Here is a 24,818-nt window from a genome sequence, read left to right as displayed (position 1 = left end):
CCTGGTTAGAAAAGTGAGCCCGTGTCCTATAAGGTAGTTTAATTATTTCAATTTAAAATGATCAATGAGAGGTAAAACTGTGTGTAGGAGTATATATAAGAATTAAGCCTAGGTAAAGGACTTGATATCTACTTTTTTTTTTTTTTTTTACTTTCTTAAGTGAAGAAATTGGCAGAAGGATAAAAGAAATGTGAAATGGCAGAAGTATCTCTTGGATGTGGCTGACCCTGCTTCTCTCACCTTGATGCACTGAAAGCTTCTCTCTGTACCCAGGCCCTCCACTTGGAGGGTGCCCCCAGTTACACTGACCTCATCTGTCAATCCATTCAATTTATTGACCATCGGCAGTAATGTTGAATAAAGAAGCTCCTATTATAGGGCAGGCACTGGACTTGGCTCTGGAAGCATATAATTAAGATATACTTCTAAACTTTGGACACCTCAGATTTGTTGTTGCTTTTTTTGAAGGGGGCATAAATAACAAAATAGAGTATAATAGGAGACATATTTTTGAGATATGTACAAAGGTTTATTGGGGTTCAGTTTAGCCTGAAGTCTCCAGAGTTGGTGAAGGTATTGATGGTAACACTGCTGAGACATACAAGGCGATGTGCAAATCATCCATGATTCTCCTATTCTGAAAAAGACTTTCTAGTTACCTATTGGTTTTAGGTATTAATTTCCATTTTTCTTTTTATTATTTTCTTTAATATTGCTTCCCATTCATATTAAAGGATAGATGCCCAAGGACTCTGGGTTTTGATAGCTGATTTCCACTATTATCTTTGCTCACCAGAGGGGTGAGCTCCTGGGAGCATGTCAAAATTAACTCTGTAGCCCTATTCTCTAGAGTACATTGCCTGGTTCCTAATCATTACTCAATAATTGTGTTTGTAGTGATCCTCTTAATTCTAAGTAAGGACACAGAAAAGTCGTGCTCCCTGGGGGAAGGGAGAGGACAGCAGTTGTCTCCTGGCAGATAACTCTCTCTTTACCAATTGTAGTCCTTTCTGCAGCCTCTGGATCAATCTCTTCCCTCAAAGGACTTCCATCCTCTTCTACTCACTTTAAATAGACTGGATATTGCAGAGGAACAGAGGAAATCACTGGGCTAGAATCTGAAAGGCTTTGGTTGAATTCACATCTTTACTATAACCTAGATGTGTGAGGTTGGGACAGTCCCTCAATTTTTTTTTGTTCTTCAATTTCCTCATCTTTAAAATGGAGAGATAGGACATTTGGCCATTTTCTGAATTTGTGGGTATAGGACTATAATGCTGGCTAGTATGTTGCCTTGAGACTAATCTCTAGCTGGTTGATATATTTAAGATTTTTCTTCCCAACCAGGGAGTAGACACATGCAAATAAGGGTTTTATTGTCTTCTTTCAACCCCGGCCCTGAGACCTTCTGACAGGGTCAGCTTCGTGAGTATGCATACTATACAGTCACACAGTGCCCAGTGCTTAGAAGGGTCCTGTGCTTGGCTTAATGCTCTGCTATAGCCATGTTGACATTCATAATAATTTTTAAACAAGGGACCTACATTTTAATTTTGCACTGTGCTACGCAGATTATGGAGCTATCCCTGCCTTCTACTTTAGTGGAATAGATGCCGTTGGACCATTGCTTCCATTTCAAGACTTAATACTTTTCAACAGTTTCTCATCTCCTTAATGACCACTCCCAAGCTCCTTTGTGTGACATTCAAGGACCCCCATGTCCTGCCTTACACCTGCTTCTCTCATAGGATTACATGACCTTTGACTATAAACTGCTTCCCTTTATATAGAATAATCCTCACCTCTTTTTACCTGGTAAACTCCTTCAAGTCTTTTAAGATTCTACTCTGCCATTATTCCATTCAGAATGCCTTTTCTTGACCCCTGATCCTGAGCCATGGGTTCCTCCTTACCTCCTGTAGTACATGTCTCCATAATGGAATCTACTGCATCATATTAAATTCAACTATTTACATGTCTGCCTCTTTCATGTAACTTTCAAGTGCAGGGGCCCATTCTGACATATTTTGATATCCCCAGTACCTAGAATAATACTTGGCTGAATCTTCCTACACTGAATGTATATATGTATAAAGTAAAGGCTTAAGTGAATGGTAATATGAAAAAAGTATTTTGTAACTTGAAAAGTCATTTCCTTGCTTATTTACCATATAGCTTATTTTTGCATACTGGATTTATATAAAATTAGGGCAAACCTAAGCTTAACAATGTCACTCAATAACTGAGGTATTCTATTTTTGAAACACCGTCCATTTTTTTGGCCAAGTATTAAGCTCGTGAGCAGCTACATAGTGTGAAAATTAGATTCACCCCGTTAAGAATCTTATAAGAAAGTGCATACTTATTTGCAAGGAAAACAAATGGAATAGACAAAAATTTTAGAATATAAAGACTTTTTTTCATTTGTGTATCTGTTTACAATTCAAAATAATAAAGCTAGTTAAATGAAAAGTCAATACATATTAGATATATTCAAATATTTTACCAAATAAATTTCGATCTTATCAGTTAACACCCATAGCAAAAGACTAAGGAGTATTTGTATAACATTAGGGTATTTGAACTCATATTCTATTCATTTGGGTTTAGCAAGGAAAGCAAAATCCCTGTAAATCTATAGTAATTACCAAACATCCGTTTTTAAGTCTTAAAATTCTAATTAATGGGATATTCTCTTCATAAATCTCTTAAATTAATACCTGCACTGTGGTGCTTTGTACCATTTAGCTATCATTATACAACATCACCTTCATTGCCTTGATCACACATGTTATTTTTACAAGCCTCATGCATTTAAAAATGCCAGTAGGGCCTCTTATTCATGACAGACTTCACCCCCAGTAGTGGGGAAAATGTATGGGCAGGGGAGAACAAACAGAACTCAGTTGTGGTATGAGCAGAAATCTTGGAACTGATGTTGCCACAGCCTGTAAATGGCTGGGGTGGCGGCATAGGGAGTTGAGTTGGGCTATACAACTCCTAGTTACCACCAAAACCCATTCTTTATTTCTTCTCATAATGGTGGATCTTTCTTTAGTTCAAGGTTGCTTACCTGCAGGAATATTGATACTTGGGGCTAGATAATTATTTGTTCTTGGGAACTGAGCTTTGCATTTCAGGATGTTTAGCAGCCTACATGGCCTTTACCCACTAGATGCCAGTAGCACCCCGCCCCTGAACTGTGACACCAAAAATGTCTCAAGACATTGCCAAGTGTCTCCTGGATGAGTAAATCAACCCTACTTGAGAACCCCTGTTTTGGCTGGTCATAAATGTGTACGTGGAAAGTCTGAATATTCTAGCCTCCCCTACACCTATGTGGGGCTATGCAATATATCTAGTATCAGGAAATAGAATCAGTTCAAGCTTCAAACCAGGAAATAGAATCAGTTCAAGCTTCAAACCAGAACCTAATAACTTCTTGCCATCTCCAACACTACATGCTGGTCTGAGCCACCCCTTGGTGGCTCATCAGGATAATTCCCACCAGAATTATTGCAGTAGTCATCTACATGGTCTGCTGGCTTCTAGACCTGTCCTCCCAACAATAGTGTCTATTTTCAACATAGCAAATAAATGGATTCTGTTAAATTTCCAGTCAAATCAGGTCATCTTCAGCTCAAAACTCTCCAGTGGTTCTCCTCATAAGTCCTTCTAACATCCCCTTTACCTCTCAGACCTTAACTCCTGCTGTTCTCCCTCTAGCCCAGGAGTCAGCAAACATTTTCTGTAAAGGGCTAGATAGTCAACTTTTTAGGCTTTGTGGGCCATGCAAACTCTGAAGTCTTTGTCTTTTCAATGTATATTTTGAATAGAATTTTCTATAGTGAAATATATTTTTCACTCTTCTTTGGATCATACCTCACCTACAGCACCACATTTTAAATGGACTAGAAGTAATTGTTTAAAAATAGTTGTTTGGCTTTCTGTTCAAAATCTATCAAGCAGAAATGTTTTCATTTAATGTCATCTGTAGCCTTAGAGAGTAGTTTAGAAATGGATAATATGGCTGTGATATTTCAATTCCTCATAAGAGAAGCAATGCCTTGCATATGGAAATTCTTTCACAGCAGTTTCTGTCAATTCTGCTCTAGCTAGAGTGCTCAAAAGACACACAAAATTCTAAGAAGCATGAAGGTGAACATCTTCCATCTGGAGTATGAGCTGTTTGATTATTAATATCATTTGCCATCTGTTCAGGGTGCAAGGTGAATGTTGAGACTGGAGGGGTCAGGTGATTAGGGGATGAACCCACTACTAAACTCAAAACAATAATAACAGCATCAGTGACAAATCACATCAAGCATTTGCTTGTTTACTAACTTGGATGATCCTGACTGCCAAATTCTCTAGATCTTTATCGTGCTTCAACTTCTCTCTATATATATATCCACACACTTGGTGCCAAAGTGGTTATTGTATGGGATTATCTGTTGTTTATCTGGCACCACCACTCCTTAGGCATCTGCCTAAGGCTGGGAAGAACTACATTTCCCAGAATTCTCTTCTGGATTGGTTGCAGGTTAGGATTTTTCAGTAAGAGAAACTTGGAAGATCTGGAAAGCAGAAAGGAAGCAGAGGCTATTACTTTTGGGAATCACTGGGGTCAGAAGAGGCTGCTTTGTTAGACACGGTGGCTGGACCTTTCTGTGGACTCCCACTTTATGATCTTACTTTGGTGCCTAGACATGGTGACTTCTCAGATTTTTCTGTGAACACTTGGTTTTCTACTCAGAACTTCATGTTAAGTCCCATCCTTTGACTATTGCCTTTTAGACCTTAATCTCCCCAGTTACTCCCCCACATTCATATAAAGCCTAATTTCTATATTAAACCCTTGATTTTGGTACTACTTTTAATGTCTTTGTCTTCATGACTATACCCAGATGGATACAGGTATACAGTTACTCCAGACTTTTAACTACAAAACGCCATTTTAATGCAAGTAACTATAGTTTTTTTTTTTTCCAATTAAGAGTGATTATCTTAATGTACCAAGCGTTGGACAGAAACAAGGATAAAGAAGACAAAATCCTGCACTTGAAGTCAGTGTGCGATTAGTGGAGGGGATCTAGAACATGTAGACGAGTGATTCTCAACTAGGGTCAGTTTTGCCCCCTAGGGGATATTTGGCAATGTCTGGAGACATTTTGGTTGTCACAACTGGGAGAAGGTGTTTTACTGGCATCTAGTGGATAGAGGCCAGGATACTGCTGAACATCCTGCAATGCACAAGACAGCCCCCACCACAAAGCATGAATTATCTAGCATCAAATCTCAACAGTGCTAAGGTTGGGAAACCCTGATACAGACAAATGACTATAATATAATGTGATATCTGCTCTGGCAAAGGAACAGACCACCAGATACTATGGAAAAGGTAATGTTATGCCAAGGCAATTGAAGGAAAGCTAGATGGCATTTTTTTCTATAATAACATGACAAAATGCACTGCCTCTGCCATTTGGCCATTCGTTGGTATCTTTTAACCATCTGGCATCTTAATCGAGGAAGATTTGTTACAAAGGACAGAAACTCACTCATAGTAGCTTAAATAAATGGGACTGTCTTTAAGGAATTATTATAAGAAAATTATTGTAAGATAATCTCATAAGTTTCCAAGGATAGGGAAGCAATGCCCTGTAAAGGTGAGAAGCCTGGGCTCTGGAGCGAAAACTCTGGTTTCAAATCTTGGCTCTGCCACTAACCATTGTGGGAACTGGGTAAGTCACTTACTACGTGCCTCAGACTCTTTTGTAGTAAAATAGAGATGGTACCTCCTTCCTTAGAGGGTTTTTTGAGAAGATTCAGAGAAATGTACATTAAAAGTTTACATGCCTGGTATATAGTGTATGCTCAATAAATGTTAGCATGATGGTATATACAGGGCTATCTAGCCCAGGAGCTCCAATGAGCAAGTCAGGAAGTGAGAGTGTTCTCAATTTCTCAGGGCTCATACTCTCTCCAATTTCTGCTCTTCTCTTACCAGGTTCCCATAATCATGCATGTTCCAATCAGGCCACACTGCCTCAGCTCTATGTGAAACTGTTCAACTCAAGTCCTCACTATCATCTAATTAGAGTATCAGAACCTCTGTTTGAATTCTTGAAAGAGAGAATCTCATTGATATTCCAATTTATAAACAGTTGTCCCTGGGTCACTGGATAGAAAAAGGGGTAGGATTATGAGATACAAACAGGACAGATGGAGAATAAGTTTGGGGGCAAGGGAACCCTCCCAGGGTGGTGAATGTTCCTGAAAGTGACAACACATGAGGAAGCATAGAAGGAACAAGAATAGAAGGAACAACAAAAGGCTGGCCTTGAGAAGAGATAAGCCTGGCTGATATGACAAGTATTTTCAAAAGAATGAAGGGCTCTTTTGAGTTCACTCATATTTGTATTAATGGCTCCAAGGAAACTAATCAGAGACTATTGGCTGATATTACAGGGAGACAGAATTCAACTCTATATGAGGATGAACTTTTAACAACTCTGTGACTGAACATGGAACATACCACCTTGGAAGGTAATGAACTCACCATTGCTAGAAATAGTCAAGTATTCAGCCATTTGTTGGAAATGTTGAATGGGTTAGGGGACTAGGTGAAAATTTATATCTCTTCTATTTATGGAGTCTCTGTCTGTAAAAACTGCTAAGTTAAGAAGTCTAACAGGGTAAACCACATTGAAGGTGCTGACCCAAGTTCAGGAAAGATGTATTTGATAAGCTATGTCCTGCTATGGCCCTCCATAATCTCTCAGAAGTTTCTAGTCCAGTTTTGAGAAACCCTGTTCTAATATAATCAACCGTAACAACAGTTCAATTCAGGCATATTTTCCTCTTTCAATTATCTTTGACTTACATAATATTTTATTTCATCATTTTTAAGGGTTTTAATTAGGCAACAAGTCCCTTTGCTGCTGTTATAATTTTGAAGATGACTCTAATATAGAATATATAAAATATAGAATATAGAATAAGAAAACTCCTGATATAGTAACATGTTACCTCACATTATGTAAATAATGAATGTATGTCCTTTTAGAGGCTGACACATGGTGTTCACAGAGGCCTGTCTTTATTATATTGTTTTGATAGCCTAGAGGCTTCAAGCAATGATATCAACCTTCCAGATAGCCACTGCTTTCTTTCCCCTCTTCCCTCTTACTGCTCAATTTCTGCTGGAAGTAGCTCAGAGGGATGAAAGTCAATGCTGTTTGCAGTGGAAGTTTGGTGAGTTGTTTGTTTCTGCAGGGGGCTCAGTAAACTCAAGAACTGAGAACTCAATCACTAGGATCAGATCTATATTTGGTCTGGCCCTCAATGTCTTCCTACCAACTTAGAAGAGACAGGTTAGGTTCATGATGAAATCGCCCAGGTGTGACTTGGAGAAGTGTTAGGAGGTTTCTAGCAGAGGGGCAGTGAGGCATGTCCTGAGGAGAGAGACATCTATGGGCCATCATGTCATTGCTTTCCACAGCTGCAGAACAAATGTGTTTCTCCAGGTGAAAAACTATAAACCTGCTTTCTCTGGCCAATCTTATCTCCTGAATATGAATGATGTTGGTAAGCTAGCTCTTCTTTAATGAATATGGACTGTAGGTTCTGGTTTAAAATTAGCAGTTACTGAAGCAGGTGAACACTGTAAACCATCAGGAGGCACTTTCCTATTGCTTCTCTCAAGGACATTCAAAGCAGCAGAGTAAGGAGGGGGTATAGCTCAGAGGTAGAGCATTGGACTGCAGATCAAAGCAGCAGAGTGAACCAGAAACAGTCTGTGCTCCATTATTCTGGCTTATGATTTAGCTTTGCAGATCATCTCTGTCCTAGCTCCCTTATGCTTTCCCTGCAACCATTTGTTTGTTCACTGTCGCTTATAGCTTCTTATACGCAACTCTTGCTGGAAAAAAATGGAAAAAGAAAATGGAAAATTATGGATAAAATGAGAGTTTGTTTGGTGGAGTATCTGTAGTGCATTTCCAAGAGTTCCCCTTTTCTCTGCTTCATTATTACGCTTACCAGATTTAATATTTCAGAGAGAAAACTTGTCTATAGGCCCAGAGGGAAGATTGATTGAAGTAAACACAGAAGACAGATTGGTCACTATGGGAAAATAATGCCAGTATCTGTTGATCTAATTGTTGACCAGCTGAGTTGCTAGTTAAGAAAGTGTGCGTGAAGGTATGTAACACAGTATTTGGCACATGATGGGGGGTCTGTAGCCCTTCCCTACTCCTTTTTAAAGAGACAGGGTCTTGCTCTGTTGTCCGGGCTGCAGTGCAGTGCCGTGATCATAGCTCACTGCAGCCTTGAACTGCTGGCCTACGTGATCCTCCCATCTCAGCCACTCAAGTAGCGGGGATTACAGGCATGCACCACTGGGCCCAGCTCTCCCTTTCGTTTTCAAAGATGTCAATACAATAGTTATAATCAGAGGCAAAAAGGAAAACCTGATATGGTTCTAAGACGATATATTTTCATAGAAAATGGACTTAACTCCTGAGTTGCTGTCTCTCTCTCTCTCCTTTTTTTTCTTTTTGTGTGGAGACGGAGTTTCTCTCTTGTTGCCCAGACTAGAGTGCAATGGCGCGATCTCGGCTCACTGCAACCTCCGCCTCCCAGGTTCAAGTGATTCTCCTGCCTCAGCTTCCCGAGTAGCTGGGATTACAGGCATGAGCCACCGTGCCCGGCTAATTTTGTATTTTTAGTAGAGACAGGATTTCTCCATGTTGGTCAGGCTGGTCTCAAACTCCTGACCCCAGGCCATCCGCCCACCTCGGCCTCCCAAAGTGCTGGGATTACAGACGCGAGCCACCGCGCCTGGCCTGATGTCTCTCTTTTCCCCCAGCTGTGTGCTGTATAATTGGGCAGATGTTGTGTCCAGCTGAGGATGACACAGCTTGAACTCTGAAGGCAGGTCACGGAGTGATGAGCCCACTGGGTCATGGGCATCATAATACTCAGGTGGCGTGTGAGTGTGGGCTGGTCAAACAAAAGCGAGGGCTTAGCAAGTTTTAGTGAGGTGCAGTATAGTTAGTGCAACATATACCTCCTGTCCCTGTCATCATGGCGACCAAATGACCCCTCCTACTGTGTCTGTGACTGCCTCTTGAGGGTATGTGAGAAGGTTTAAGCCTGAGATGGTCAGGTGAATTTGTTTACCTGGCCTGATCCACCCTGAGAGCACTGGCCTTCAAAACTTTCTGCTGTGAAATACTACAGGTTCTCACTTATATGTGGAATCTAAAATAATCAAACTCACAGAAGCAGAGAGTAGAATGGTGGTTGCCAAGGGATAGAGTGAGGGGAAAGGGGAAGATGTTGGTCAAGGGATACAAAGTTTCAGTTCTGCGAGATGAATAAGCTCTGGAGATCTAATGTACAACAATGTGACTATAGTTAACGATACTGTATTGTAAACTTGAAATTTGCTAAGGGGGTAGATCTTTAGTGTTCTCATGAAAGAAAGAAGGAGGGAGGGAAGGAAAGAAGGTAGAAAGGAAGGAAAAAAAAGAAACTGGTAACAATGTGAGATGATGGACATGTTAATTAGTTTAATCATGGTGATTATTTCACAGTGTATACATATATCAAATCATCAAGTCGTATACCTTAAATATATATGATTTCTAATTGTCAATTATACCTTAGAGCTAGAAAAAATATAAAGACTGTCATCTAACAGTGCATGCAACACGCGCACGTGCACACACACACACACCTTTTTTGCTGTCACTCAAAGTAGGAAAACATATTTTCCATTACTAACCAGGACACACATACACACACTTCCACACACATTAATATATCTAATGGCAACAAAAGTTTCACAAAGTAGTATTTACTTTTACAAAGCAGGATATACCATGATATTTTCTTTGTTGTTGTTGTTTTTTGGTTTTTTTAGAGGGTGGAGGGTCGGGGGTGGGTTAAAAAACTACCTATCAGGTTCTAAGCTCACTACCAGGGTGAAGGGATTCATGCTCCAAACTCTGTATCATGCAATATTCTCATGTCAAAAAGCAGGCGAAAGGAAGAGAAAGGAAATACTTCATAAGTATTGGCTGTATGCAAGGCACTGTTCTTCACGTGCATAATCTTGCTTGCTCCTAACAGCAGCCCATGAGAAAGGACTTTATTAGACTCTTTCTACAGATGAAGAAACTAAGACCCAGAGTGGTTAGGCCATGACTCTAATCACCCAGCAAATAAAGCACCAGCCAGGATTTAGATTCAGCCAGCTGGACTCCTGGCCCTAAGCATGTGTCACTATGTCATGCTTCTCTCTCATATTCTTTTTTGCATGTTTTGGAGAGAAAAAGTATATGTTATTAAGAGGACGGGAATTCAATGGCAGTAATTCCAGGAAATGGTGCTGTAATGAAACATATTGACAGGATAGGGTACTTGGCTGGGATGAAGAAGGCTGACTTTAAGACAGGTATTTTTGTAAGTTTTATTTTAATCAATCTGCCCTAAAAGACAGGAAGTGTGAAAGAACATTCAATGATTCTGTGTTGAATTAAGGCGTCTCAGGTCTGGCAGTCAGGAATTGGCTGTACGACATTCAGCAAACCTTATAAACTCCCTGTGGAGATATCACTGCCAAACTACCATAATTTGAAGCATTTTGTGCTTTCCAGAATGAAGTTGTATGACTATTTAGAATTATTGTTTTACTACAATGCATGTGTGCACTGTTCAATCTTGTTAACAAAGGTGAAGCTCCTCACTCTATCATGGATCCTGTTACATGCCATTTCAGATCATTTCCTCCTTGTGTATGTGAACACAGAGCTGAGAAGGAACCTTCCCAGTTATAGGAAAAGGTCTTTCATGGGGTTCCCATCTGGCTCCTAATACCAGAATGATAATCCTAGGCTACTTAGTGATTACTGTTCTTGAGGGAAACAAAACAACAAGCAACATAGGGTTAAATTACTCTATATGATTGAAATCTTTCACAATTAAAAATAAATAAAATTTAGTGCAAAACACAAGCAGCCATAGTAATAAACTTAATATTTCTTACCAAGTGAAAATAATTCTATTTAAAGCTTTGGAGCTTTTTACCATGTCTTAATAGTATGCCTTGTTTTAGACTGTGCATATTGCAACATGCATACAATTTAAAAGTGGACTCTCTGCGATATATTCCAGAGCAGCACTTCTCAAGCTTTAATGTGCTAGTGAATCTCCTGAGAATCCTGTTATAAAGCATGTTTTGATTCCACAGGTCTGGGGTAGGGCCTGAGAGGCTGCATTTCTAGCAAGCTGTAGGTGATGCTGATGCTGCTGGTCAACAGATGACATTTAAAGAAGCAAGGTTCTCAAACTTGGCTTCACATTGCAACCACCTGGGAAGCCTTATAAAACCAAGATGTCTGGGCTCTACACCTAAATATTCTGATTTAATGGTCCGAGGTGGGGTCTGGGCATTTAGATTTTAAAAAGCTCCCAGGTGTCTCTAGTGTGTAACCAGGATTGAGAACCATGCTGTAATGGGTTACCTTGTTTCTAGAAAATACCAGAGCTCATTTCTGGTATGACTTCTGTTGCTCTTGAACAAATCCTAGCAGCAGCAGATAGAGTGGAATGAAGTGGAGGCATTTAATAACTTAACCTCCCGATGTTTTTACACCCATGTCAACATGTCAACATTTTGAAAAGCAATTAAATCATACACCCAACAAAATTCATGCCCCTGTTCATTACCAGTACAAAGAACCATATTTTGGATCCCTGATTTGCTATATGATGTAAATAAAAAGAACTTTATGTAGAGTAAAAGAGTTCACTTACAAAAGAGGAAATTCTTAATGAAAGGTTTTTCTGACTATTTTGTCAACTGGGTTATACTAGCTCTAATTAATTACTCCTGACAGGAGTGACATCTTTATTCATAAGCAGATTGCACTCATGAAGCTAAACCTCAGTCCTCTGTGTGCACAGCATGCTTCTGTCCCTTAGATTAGGGTTTTTCAAACTTGACACTATCCATATTCGGGTCAGATGATTCTTTGCTATGGGCACCATCCTGTGCACTGTAGGATGTTTAGCAGCATCCCTGGTCTCTACTCATTAGAGTTCAGCAACACACACAGTCCCCAACCCCAAGTTGTGAGAACTAAAAACGCCTCCATACATTGCCAAATGTCCCCTGGGGTGGGGAAAAATAGCTCCTGGCTGAGAACCACTGCCTTAGATCAAACAAAGCTTCCATGTCACTGACTCTCACTTTCCTCTTGAAGGTCTTGGAGTGGGAAGCTCTCCAGGTTCATCTGATGTAAATGTGTATCAGCAAGGCAGGATAAGGCTACTTTCTAATGAGCATTAAATGCCACCTTAAAGAATGTAGTTTTCATTACCTATTTAATTATTTAATCTCTGTTTCATTTACTGACAATAACAAGATGAGTTTAGAATAACTTACAGTTAACATTCTAAGATAAAATGAACTTTACAAATGCTGCTTCTTTCTTGAGAATCTCCTCCCTCCTTAAGAGCTGGAAGTACACTATACTCTCCCTTCCTGGGAATTGCCACAGCTCCAACTATAACTCTCATATGGTTCTTAAAATTCTCTACCTCATATTAGAATATTTTTGTACTTTTTTTCTGATATTGACCTCTAAAATTTTGTGAAAACAGGTTTCAAGCAGTTTTTTTTATCTGCCCCTTATCTAAAACAAAACACTGTACAAGGCAAGCATTCAAAAAATATTTGTTGAAGAAATGAAATCTAGGATTGTCTAGCAGCTTAGAATGAAAACTAAGAAGGCAGGGGTCGTTTGCTTTTACCCACTCCTGCACAGAGCCAAGGTCATTTATTTTATAAACGGTTATAGTCGCGTCTGATGCTGCCTCATCAATCAGGTGGGAAATAACTCCATTTAAGCATATTGTCCCCAAATCAGCTTGTTAAAAACAAGAATAACAGTGATAGAGACAAATTACTACTATGATTAGGCAAACCCACATCTCTGATGTAATGCCAAGGAAGCACCAGACTTTTCTGTCATTTAGCTCGATCTTTTTATGAGAGTCCAGTTATGCTGAAATAACTACAGCTCAAGTTGCCATCAAGAATCTTAAACCATTGTGCAGGATCTGGATTTTAAAGTGGAAAAAAAGAATCTTACACCAATTAAGAGCTAGATAGTGAAAGAAGAAGGTTCAAGGTATCTGCCATCATAGCCTTTATGAAACACTAGTAGAGCTGAAGGCACAGGCTTGATTTCAGGGACATAAAGCAATAGAATTGTGTTATGAAACCTATTTTAGAAGCTCAGCAGCACAGAAATATTTTAGCAATGCCAACTGTAAGGTACAATAAACCATTGTTTGACACTTGCTGCTCCTAGATTCCCTCTGTTTCCACACTTTAGGCACAAAAAGTCCTCCAGAATCTGTTTGGTGTTTAGTGGGGAGGCCGAGGATGGGGTTCAGTGGGTTGTGATTCTCATGAGGTCCTTGGCCTAGGAGGCACTGCACCTTAGTTTGTTTTTGTTCTCTCCAAAGCAACCCTGAGATGAGGGATTGCATGCAAGAGGTTTACTTGGGAGGCAACAACAGAAGTGTGGTGAGGGAGTGGGGAAGTAGGACAAGGAAAGGAGAAAAGTCAATAAAGGATGTCTGAATAATCAGCAGGTGACCATGGTTGCCAAATGGGGCTCAAACCTCTGAGAGACTGAGACTTGACTTACCAAGGGTTGAGGAAGCTTGGTATTTGGCCACCAACTCCCAGTTCTCATTGGTTGAGGGCCACTCCTGTAGCATTCACCTCCTGGTACTTCTGGACTGCCCTGAGTGTGCATGGAGCATGCTACAGTGCCCAACGGATGCTCTCAGAGTTGCAGTGGAAACCATTGCTGTTTGTGGCAGGCAGGATAATGCCTACCAAAGATGTCTGTGTCCTAATCCTTGGAACCTGTGAATATGTTATCCTACAAAGCAGAGGGGCTTTGCAGATGTGATTAAGAAACTAAGGATGGGGAGAGGGCCCTAGATGATCTAGGTGCTCACAACTTAATCACATGACTCTTAGAAATGGAGAACCTTTCTCAACTGTGGTCAGAGGTAGACATGGCAATGGAAGAAGGGTCAGAGAAATGCAATGTTATGGCTTTGAACAACTTTCCCCTTTGGAGAAAGGGGACTATGAGCCAAGGAATGTAAGTAGCCTCTAGAAGTTGGAAAAGTCAAGAAATCAGATTCTCCCCTAGAACACTGTTATATAAATGAGCCAAAGATGGCCTCTGAGTATTGTCCCCTTGGTTGTTTATTTCCCCACTATAGGTTGAGACCTGTTATCTCCAAAGCTTGCTGGCACCAAACTCAAATTTTACACATTCCATTATTTTAAAAATAGCCTAAACAAGCAGATTTTTAGCCATCTAGACCCTGACTGCTTTGCATAGCCCACGAAACCATGCCTAGCATCTGCTGGCCCTTGCACTTATAAGGCCCCATGGCACTGCTGCTCTTTGAAGCTCTCTGACCCAGAGGCTCCCCCACTGTGCAGCTGAGCAACATCTCCTAGACAGGTGAGCCCCCTCTGATTCACCTCCCCACTGGGAGTCCCCTTGTCCTCTCCTCTCTGTATGGTGGCCCCTGTCTCTAAGCCTCTGGATCATTTCATGCTGTGAGGAGCCACCTTTTCACGCAACCCTGTCCAAGTGCCACCCAATAAACTTTGTTGTGTATTACTGCCTGCGTGGTCATATCTTTTTCTTTGATATGGCCCCCAATCCCGTGAACCCCCGTGACAACCCTCCAGAAGCAATGCAGTCCTGCCAATACCTTGATTTTAACCTAGTGAGGCCCATTTTGGACCTACAGAAGTGTAGATAATAAGTTTTTCCTGTTTTAAGCCATTAAGTTTGTAGTGATTTGTTACAGCAATGATAAGACACCTGTGTTACTGCAAAGAATTCAAACCAGAAAGCCACTTTTATATTCACACTTAAGACAAGCTTTGGTAAGTTTATAATATACATCCCAGATTTGGAAAGCTAGTTCTAGCAAAATTACAAAAAGGCAAACTAAAATAGTAATAATGATCTATGCCTCTAGGGAGGGGCTTCAGGGAAGTGTAGACTACTTATAAAATTAAGGGTGTTTTTAAGTTTAAATGCTGAAGCAGCATTTTCCTGATCTTGTGCCTTATTCCAATCTGATCCTTTCTATACAGAGTGATATTTCCACAGTTCCAATCTGATTGTAGCATTCTATCATTTACTATCATTTATAAAGCCTTTTGATGGCTCCCAGTTCAAGAGCAACTGAAGTCTTCCTTCCTTTTAGGCCCCATGCTTTAGCACTTTCCTGACTCAACTCTTTATGATGTAGTGAAAGCATCATGTCGTTTCTAACATCTGAACCTCTGCATAACTGTTTCCTCAGCCTGGATATCCTCTTAATTTTCCTTTTGACCTGGCAAATTTCTACTCCTGTGTCAAGACCCAGACAAAGGCTCAACTCCCTGGCACTACCAAGTGGAGAAGATGCTTTGTCCTCAGTCATCACTTTAAATCATGCACTTAAACCTTTCCCACAGCACACAACATTCTGCATTGAAATATTTGTCTGAGCCTGTCTACCCCAGTAAACAAAACAACACAAAAAGGACACTAGTTGATACAAGTTTTCTTTCTCATTTAAACATTGAACTCCCTTCAAAAAATCTGTAAAGCAAAACTCCCTTAAGAGGGTCTGTGCAAAACTAGAACTTCAACTAAATTTGGTAACTATAGAAATATAAAGAATCATTGAAATTAAAAGCTAGAGTTAACTGTTTTATTGCAAATAAAGAATAAATGAGTGGGCTAACTGCCACATTTTATTGCTTACATTTATTTCACTTATGTGTAAAATATTCTCCTTTCATTCTCATCTCTTCTTTACAATATCCCCATTTCTCTACCCTGCTTGGACCATCACGTGATTCATATTTTTATCCATTCATCCATCCTGTCTGGCAAAACCCTCAGCTTGGATCCAAGATTGGCTTCACGGGCATGCAACCTGTGCAGACACACAGGGTCCATACACAGAGGGGTGCTAGGCTTAGTTTAATGCTCTGCCGTTGCCATCTTGAAATTCTTAATTGTTTTTGAACCAGGGGTTGCCCATTTTTATTTCAGTCAGTCCTGCCTGGATCAATTGTGTAACCCACCATCTGGTTATTCTAGGCTGCTGAGCTCCTCTGGAGAACCTCACCGAATCCAGCACATTGATGCCCCTACATATCCAATTTCCCCTACGTCCGATGGACCCTAAGCCTGCTTGAGAAAACTTCTGTGGGTTCCTGGTGATGTATTTCGTAATTCACAAACATTTCAAAGTTTTCCCACTGTTCTCACACCTCCTACTCTGTCACCTCCCTCTTTATTCTCTGAAAATGAATGTGTTTCCTGTGTCACAGAAAACAATCAGATGCCATCATGTGGGGATTCCTTCAAAATCCTGTCCGCCTACCCACCCACCCACAAACTTGCCATGTCCTTATTCTTATTCCTTCTTTTGTCTCCCAGTTATCAGAAGGAATACCTTCTACTGGGTATGGCTAGTGGCTCCACCTAAGTATGCTCTCCCACCTTTCCTCAAAACTCCTGTAAGTAATATTATTCTCTCTATAAACAACTCTCTCATCAGCATTTAAATGTACTCAAGTTGCTCATTAAAAAAAACACTAAATAAAAAGCAAAAGAACCAACCAACGAACAAAAAAATCCATGGCCTATATGCCTCCTCAGCCACTTCTGTCTCTTTTTCTTGGATAAAATGGCTGCATTCAATGTCCTCACTTCCTCGCTGTCCACTTCACTACTATACTGCCTAAAATCTTGTGTCTGCCTCCGTCTCTCCACTGAGCCTGCTGTTGTTGAGGTTACCAATGTCCTCTGACTTCCTAAAATCCATGGCTGCTTCTTAGCTTTTATTTTATGTGAACTCCACATCTTTAGATACTATGAATTTTCTTCCTGAATATGTTTCTTTTTCTAGCCTCTGAGTGATTACATAGCCGTCTGACCTTCTCTGTCTCTCTCATGGGCTCCTTTCCCCCTGCCTGTCTCTGATATGCTGGTGCTCACAGGGGTTTGCCCTCAGCCCTCTGCCTTGCCTTACACTGCCTTCCCCTTCCATTTCCTCTTCCTGCTCCTTCCCTGCCCCTTCCTGCTCTTTCTCAACCTTTCTCCTCCACTTTTCTTCTCACTCTGTACACTCCTGCTGGGTAATCTCATCCACTTCCATAGCTTTAACCTCCATCTATATCCTAATGACTTCTCAGCATGTCTGTCCAACCCAGTCCTCTCTCCTGAGTGCTGGACTGCCTCATGGACATCGCTACCTCCATCTCTCACATTTCACCTATCCCACACTGAGGGTCATGTCTGTAACTGGGGGTCTGTTGTACAGATTATTGTACAGATTATTTCATCACCCCAGGTCTTAAGCCTAGTACCCATTAGTTTTACCTGATCCTCTCTGTCCTTCCACCCTCCACCCTCCAAAAGACCCCAGTGTGTGTTGTTCCCCTCTATGTGTCCCTGCGTTCTCATCATTAGCTCCCACTTAGAAGTGAGAATGAGTGGTATTTGGTTTTCTGTTCTTACATTAGTTTGCTGAGGATAATGCCCTGCAGCTCCATCCATGTCCCTGGAAAGGACATGATCTCACTCATATGTGGAATCTAAAAAATTTGATCTCATGGGGGTAGAGAGTATAATAGTGGTTATCAGTGCCTAGAGAAAATGAGGGGGAGGGAGAGATGAGGAGAAGTTAGTCAATGGGTACTATGTTACAGTTAGATAGGAGGAATAAGTTCTGGTCTTCTATTGCACAGTTGGGTGAAAATGGTTAATGATAATGTATTGTATATTTCAAAATATCTAGAAGAGATGATTTGGTGAAGAAATAAGTGTTTCATATGATTGATACAGTAATTATCCTGATTTGATCATAATACAATGTATAAAACCTTAAAACCTCACATTGTACCCCATAAATATATACAACTATTATGTGTCAATTAAAAACAAAATAGAAGAAAAATAAGTAAAAGGCAACTTGTCATTAGGTGGCCCACATGCCATAACCATGTTCTCAAGCAGCTGCAATTTCTATTTAGTAGCTGAACAAAAAGAAGTCAGGGCTATCTGGGTAACTGGAAACATCTGAAATTAGGCACAATGCCAGAAGTAAAGTACGGTGCAGCCAGATATAAAATGAAAGTGGGAGATAAATGCAGGTGAGGCTGCATTGTAGAGAAGTTGTTATAACTTCACATGGTGCACATATTTCTTATTGGAGCAGAGGAGATAACATTAAAATAGAGTTTTATTGCATAGACCTGGGGCATCAGCTTCTAATAGACTGGGGTTGGCCAGTTCTGTCAGGGAAGATCTGGGCGTGATTGTTTCTGAGAAACTCTGTTTTGATAAAATTGACAGTGGCTGCTTTACAAAACCTAGAAAAGATAATCAAAGCAAATACACCTAGTTTCACATTGCCCAGCCACTCCTTGAAAGTGACCCCATTTGATAACTTGATTGCTCAGTAAATACCAGACACTCTTCCCATGCATGTAAATGTAATCTCAGGTGTTCTCTCAATAAATACCTTCCCTGAATAAAGCTTAATGCCATTGTCTTTTTGGGAGATGATCTGCTCTTGTTTTTTGTTATACCTTCTAAAATATCAACCTGTATGTTATTTCAGAGGTCAGTTTCTCAGTAGGAAATTAAAGAGATGATATATTGCCTTGGGAATATTTACTTTTTTTTTTTTTTTTTTTTTTTTGAGATAGAGTCTCACTCTGTCGCCCAGGCTGGAGTACAGTGGCGTGATCTCAGCTCACTGCAATCTCCACCTCCCGGGTTCAAGCAATTCTCCTGCCTCAGCCTCATGAGTTCCTGGGACCACAGGTGCATGCCACCATGCCTGGCTGATTTTTGTATTTTTAGTAGAGACAGGGTTTCACATGTTGGCCAGGCTGGTCTCAAACTCTTGCCCTCAGGTGATCCACCCACCTCGGCCTCCCAAAGTGCTGGGATTACAAGTGTGAGCCACTGCTCCCGGCCAAAATATTGAACATTTTTAAATAATTAAAAAAAATTAACTCAGGCCACAATGCATTTCTGTGAAAATTAATTTAGTAGTTCATGACTAGGTGGGCCCCAAACTAGGGGAAAACAAACAAGTGAGGCCTCAGGGGCAAAATCTGAGGGGGTACCCAAAACTCCAGTACTCAAATGATATTTAATGCAATGTTTGAAAATATCATTATTAATACAAAAAATCCATGGTGAACAAAACATTAAATAAAAAATAAAACAGGCTCTGACCCTGTACTTGTGTGACTCACTTGCCTCACCCTATTTGCTTCACCTTGCCTCACCCTATTTTCTTTTTGCATTAGTTTCCTCATCTGTAAATTGAGATAAGAACAGTATCTTCATTGTTATTAGGTAATTTACTCACTTAATTTAATCCAAACAAGGACAATTTTGATAGTGGCAAGTGGCACTGACAGACATTACAACTCTATAATGTTGACTATTGCAAAGTAAAAAAAAGTTTTATCAAGCAATAAAACGTAGTTAAAACGGATTTATATCATACAAAAATGAAAAAATCACTCAATTATGAGCATTCAGATGCTCAACAGCAAGACTGCTCAGTTTTTCTTTCCTTTTTGTTTTATGTTTACAGAACCTGTGATTTTCCATGTTTCCCACTGACCCTACGAAGTGATAGCCCGGTGGCTTCATGGATTTTGCATGCCATGCCATGCCATGCCATGCCATAGAACAAGGCTGGTATCCCAAGTGACCAGTAGGGGCAGCAGTGACCCATCACTGATAGAGAGCAACATCTGTCCCCAGCCTCTGGTGTCCAATTGCACTGCATTTTATAAGCAAGCTCCCCTCCCGCAAGCTATCCTGGAAAGGGAGTGTTAGTTATGACACTGCATCTGGAACATATGAAGAAAAGATGCCTGGATAGTAGTGATTATTATTATTTTTTCGATTTCACCATGTGTTAAGGTGAGAACTCGTTCACTGCACATGCATACCCCTATACCGGAGGATCACCCTATGACAGAATCCAGGTCTATAAAGTGGAGGTCAACCAAACCCGTTTCCACTTATTTTAATGCAATTATTAATAAAAAACATTTTGTTTAAAATGAGTAATCCAGGACAAATTCTAAATCACACAAGGTATTGGAAAAATAGGCCTAAATCAAGACTTTCCCAGGTAAACTGGGCTGTATGATTGCATTACTCACACAGTTGTAGTGGTGATTAAATGAATTGCTATATGTAAAGTATCTAGAAGAGTACCTGGCATATAGTAAGCCCTCAATAAATGTTAGCTCTTGTTATCATTTTTTTTTCTAACCATGGTTCAGATTTTTTTAAAAAGCTGAAAAATGCTGCCTTTCCTAAGGGACAAATAATTGGAAATATTTCTTGCCTATTTTTTCAAAATTCAATCATCAGTGATAATTAGGAAACTTGACCGCAAAGCTTAAGCATGATTTGATTTGCTCTTCAACTCCCCCCAAGACTTAACTTTGGTAATAAAACATTATGTTCTGAATAGCCATACACAAACTTAAGAACATCTCCATGTCAAACATGCAAACTTGCATTTCTCAATAAACATAGCAGGGATTGTAACTGCCAACTGGCATCTCTAAAACATCTTTTAATCTAAGGTATCCTTTTTGCTCCCCACTGCAATGCCCAAACCATATCTTTTTCCTCCTTCCTCAAACCCAGATCCTTTGGCGTCTCTGAAGTTCAGGTCATTAGACTTCACTACTGATTTTCCTTATCACTGCTGTTACCTATCTGTGCTGTTACCCTTTATTAGTTGTACTCCTTTATTAGTTGATGACTTTAGCATCCATTTCCCTGTCAACCCAACACTCATACCAATGTCATCTTTTCTGGGGGATCTTCAATATTCATATGGATAATAGACCCCATCCTCGGCCTTCCAATTCCTGGACTGCCTTGCTGTCAATAATTTTTTCTCAACCCAACCTTAGTCACACATGCTTATTTATGATCATAACCTTATCTTTGTCTTTACTTCCTGTGAAATCTTAATTTTGAGTCTCTCTCTTTCTCTCTCTTGAATACAGTGTCTCTTCCACGTTTTCCCCTCTCTATCCACCTTAGAATTTCTGGTTCATCACTGCAACTACTGCCATGCAACCTCCCTTAACTTCACTTCCGTCCCTCCCTCCCTCCCTCGCACTCTCCCTCCATCCCATTCTCCCTCCCTTCCTTCTTCTCCTTTCTTGGTTTCTTTCTTCCTTCCTTCTTCCCTTCTACATTCTCTTCTTTCAACTCCTCTATCATCTTCTCTTTGTCTTCCACTCACTTTCCTGCTCATTTGGCAAAACTTCAATTGTAGTTAAACCCAAGTACCTGTTATCTCAGTACCTGAATCTGATCCTGGAAGCTTGCTGGGGGGAAACACATACCTCCTGATTGTTCACACTTTAAAGTCATAACCACAGTTCTCATATGGGCACTCCCACTGCCTCTGCCTCAGCATTCTGCCCCATTACTCTTCTTGGAGCAATGGCTTTTTTACCCTCCCAAACTACTATTTAATACTTGATCCTTCTTCCTCAAACCTATGTTTCTTTTTTCCACCATACTCTTAGCTGATAGCCTCAGAATTCATGGACATGATAGGAGCTATTAGTTAGGAGCTCCTACATCCTATCATAATTGGACATACCAATTGACTAGCAACCATAGTCATTCTCCCATTTTGTTTGTACAGTGGTGAAGCACACAGACTCTGGGAACACAGTATCTCACTTCAGACCCACTACACCACTTCTTGGCTCATGAGAATGAGCAAGCTATTTAACCTCTTTGTGCTTTAGTATCTTCATCTATGAACTGGCAATAATTTAAGTCATTATTACAATGGATGAAATAGTTGTCTCCATGTAATGCCAACCCTGACCCTTTGCTTTGAATTTTATTTTTTCTCACCTTCTTAAGACATTTGTTCTTGAAATTATGCCCTCCTTTCACTGCAATGTGAATACCTCCCTTTTCCTTTGCCAAATGCATTCTTTTATCTTCTATTTTGGAAAAAATATATCCCCCCCATGAGCACACATTTTATTCCATACCATCTTCTATGTTCCCCTGCACAGTAAAGGCAATTGCAAGTGATATCTAAGGTTTGCCACCATTTCCTTTGTTCCTTTTTCTGCCCAATCCACTCTAGATAGGCTTTCTAAATGATGGAATGCTCCATTCTCAGAGCTTTTTTTTGTTTATTTCTGTTATCTCAATGTGTAATCTTACTTAGTTTTGTGGATTTAAAACAGTATCTGTTTGCTGGTCACTGCCAAATATACATTTCCAGATTTTATCCCTTTCTTGAACATATATTTCTATCTAATTACTTGCCAACTCTGTTGAGATGTCTCATGGGCATCTGAACTTAAGAGCATAAAAATGTGACTCAAGTTCCACTCCAAATCTGCGCTTGTCACAATAGTCCCCATCTTAATAAATAGTAACACTACTTACCCAGTTGCTTAAGCCAAAAATCTGTGAGTCATATTCAATTCATCTTCTCATCTCTTCACATAAAATGCATCAGCATGACCTATTGGTTTTACCTCCAAAGCATAACCACTAGAATGTAAGTTTCATCAAAAGGCTGCATTTTTTTCTGTCCTGTGAAGCAACGTATTCTAAGGATTTACACAGTGCCTGGCACATAGTAAGAAGTAAATAAATTTTTGTGGAACAAATGAAAGAATCCTGAACCTAACCACTTTCCTTCATTCTCATGACCAATACCATAATCTAAGCCATCAACATTTCCACCTATAGTTCTACAATAGCCTCCTAACTTATCTGCTGCTACTCTTGACACCACAACTATCCACTCAATAGCCTATTTGCTATATTGAAACTAACTAGTGGATTCCAATCACTTAGAATAAAATAAAATCCTTTATACTGGCCTGCAAATAAATCTTGAAATTACCTATTTTTCAACCTCATTTTCTACTTCTTTGTCCCTCTCATTCTCTACTATATTCACAGCTTTCCATGTTTAAGCATAGTAGGTGCTCAATAAACATCTTTTGAATGAATAAATATATATATTTAACCTGTGAGTAGTCTAATGATGACAGGGAGTGAGATTGTGCAGAAATTTGTTTTACCCTCTCTCCCTTTGAGAGCTAAATTTTCAAGTAATCTATACTTGCTTTTTCCATATCCTCACCTACCTTAAACTACTGCAATCTGGTTCTTCCCAAATGCTGATTTGAAAATATTCATGACAAGATAATCAGTAAACTTAATGGACCATTCTTTTATTTTATTAATTTTTGCTCTTTGTGTTTTTTTTCATAGTTTTTCACTCCTTCTACACTCTTTGGATTTAATTTCTTATTCTTCATTTTGTCTCCATGAAATAGATTCTTAGATAATCAGTTTTCAGCTTTCCATCTTTATAAAATATGCATTTGAAGTATACATTTTTCACTAAGCATGGCTTTAGCTCAGTTCATATATTTTGATATGTACAATTTATCTTTCAATTCAAAATATTTTCTAACTTCCAATGTGAATTCTTTTTGATTCCTGAATTATTTCAGAAGTATTTGGTTATTTCCCAATTTATAGAGATGTTCTAGTTATCTTTGTACCATTGATTTTTAGCCTAATTCTATTTAATCAGATAATATTATTTCAGTGTTTTGATATTTGTTATGAGGTGCGTTATAGTCCAACTCATGATAAATATACCAAAATGTTTCTTCTGACTTGAAAAGTATATGTTTACTGCATTTGAGGGTGTAGTTTGTTAATTATGTTTTTAAATGTTTTATATCCTTACTGATCTTTCTGTCTGCTTTTTTTCTATCAGTTGCTGAGAGGTATATTAAAATTCCTCACTATGAGTGTGAGTTTGTCTATTTCTTTATATCTGTCAATTTAAACTTGGTGTATTCTGAGGCCATGTTATTCGTTGTATACATATCTATAGTAATCACATCCCCCTATTGAAGTGATCATTTTGATTATGAAATATCTCTATTTCTAGTAATAATTTTGGTCTTAAAGTCTACTTTATCTAATATTAATGGAGCTAAACTGGCTTTATTTGGTTAGTGTTTGCATGAGATATCTTTATCCACAGTTACTTTGAAGCTTTCTCTATCTTTATATTATAGGTGTGCCTATTGGAGGCTGACTAAAGTTGAGTTTTATTTTTAAATTTCATCCGAAAATGTTTGTCTTTTAATAGAGGTATTTATTCTATTTTTCTTTACTGTATTTATAATATATTTGGGTTTAATCTACCACTTCTCTATTTGCTTTCTCTTTGTCTGTCTTGTTCTGCATTCCCTCTTTCTTTTTTTTTTATTATTATACTTTAAGTTTTAGGGTACATGTGCACAATGTGCAGGTTAGTTACATATGTATACATGTGCCATGCTGGTGCTTTAGATTGATTTTGTCTTTTTTATTATTTCATATCCACCCCCCCTTGTTTGCTAGTTATACTTTTTTAAAAATTAGTCTTTAATATCTGTTATTATGTAATGCCAGACATTGCTAATTGATGACAGATCTCATTCCCACAGAGCCCAGGTACAGTCTAAGAATCCTTCACACAGCATTTCAAAAATTCCCTAACAACTATTTAGAATTGGGAAGCAAAATGAAACCCATTTTCCATCTTTGGTCTAGGAGAGTATGCAGTCAGTAAGCCAGGATAGT

The 24,818-nt window shown here is 39.4% G+C and overlaps 2 protein-coding genes across 5 annotated transcripts in view; one reads left to right on the top strand and one right to left on the bottom strand.

Annotated features, from left to right (window-relative positions):
- FANCB (FA complementation group B) overlaps window positions 1-6,549 on the top strand; it is a 172,067-nt gene extending 165,518 nt beyond the window's left edge. Inside the window, exon 14 of the mRNA XM_063804383.1 lies at window positions 6,472-6,549. The gene's annotated coding sequence lies outside the window, so the exon portion shown is untranslated. The remainder of the gene's footprint in view (window positions 1-6,471) is intronic.
- The window catches only part of GLRA2 (glycine receptor alpha 2), a 204,384-nt gene that overhangs the window by 14,328 nt on the left and 165,238 nt on the right, over window positions 1-24,818 (bottom strand). The gene's annotated exons all lie outside the window — the stretch shown is intronic.

Source organism: Pan troglodytes, chromosome X (assembly GCF_028858775.2).
Source record: "Pan troglodytes isolate AG18354 chromosome X, NHGRI_mPanTro3-v2.0_pri, whole genome shotgun sequence".
Taxonomy (NCBI): Eukaryota; Metazoa; Chordata; class Mammalia; order Primates; family Hominidae; genus Pan; species Pan troglodytes.
The sequence above is the reverse complement of the archived record's forward strand: the minus strand, read 5'-3'. Positions and strand labels throughout refer to the sequence as shown.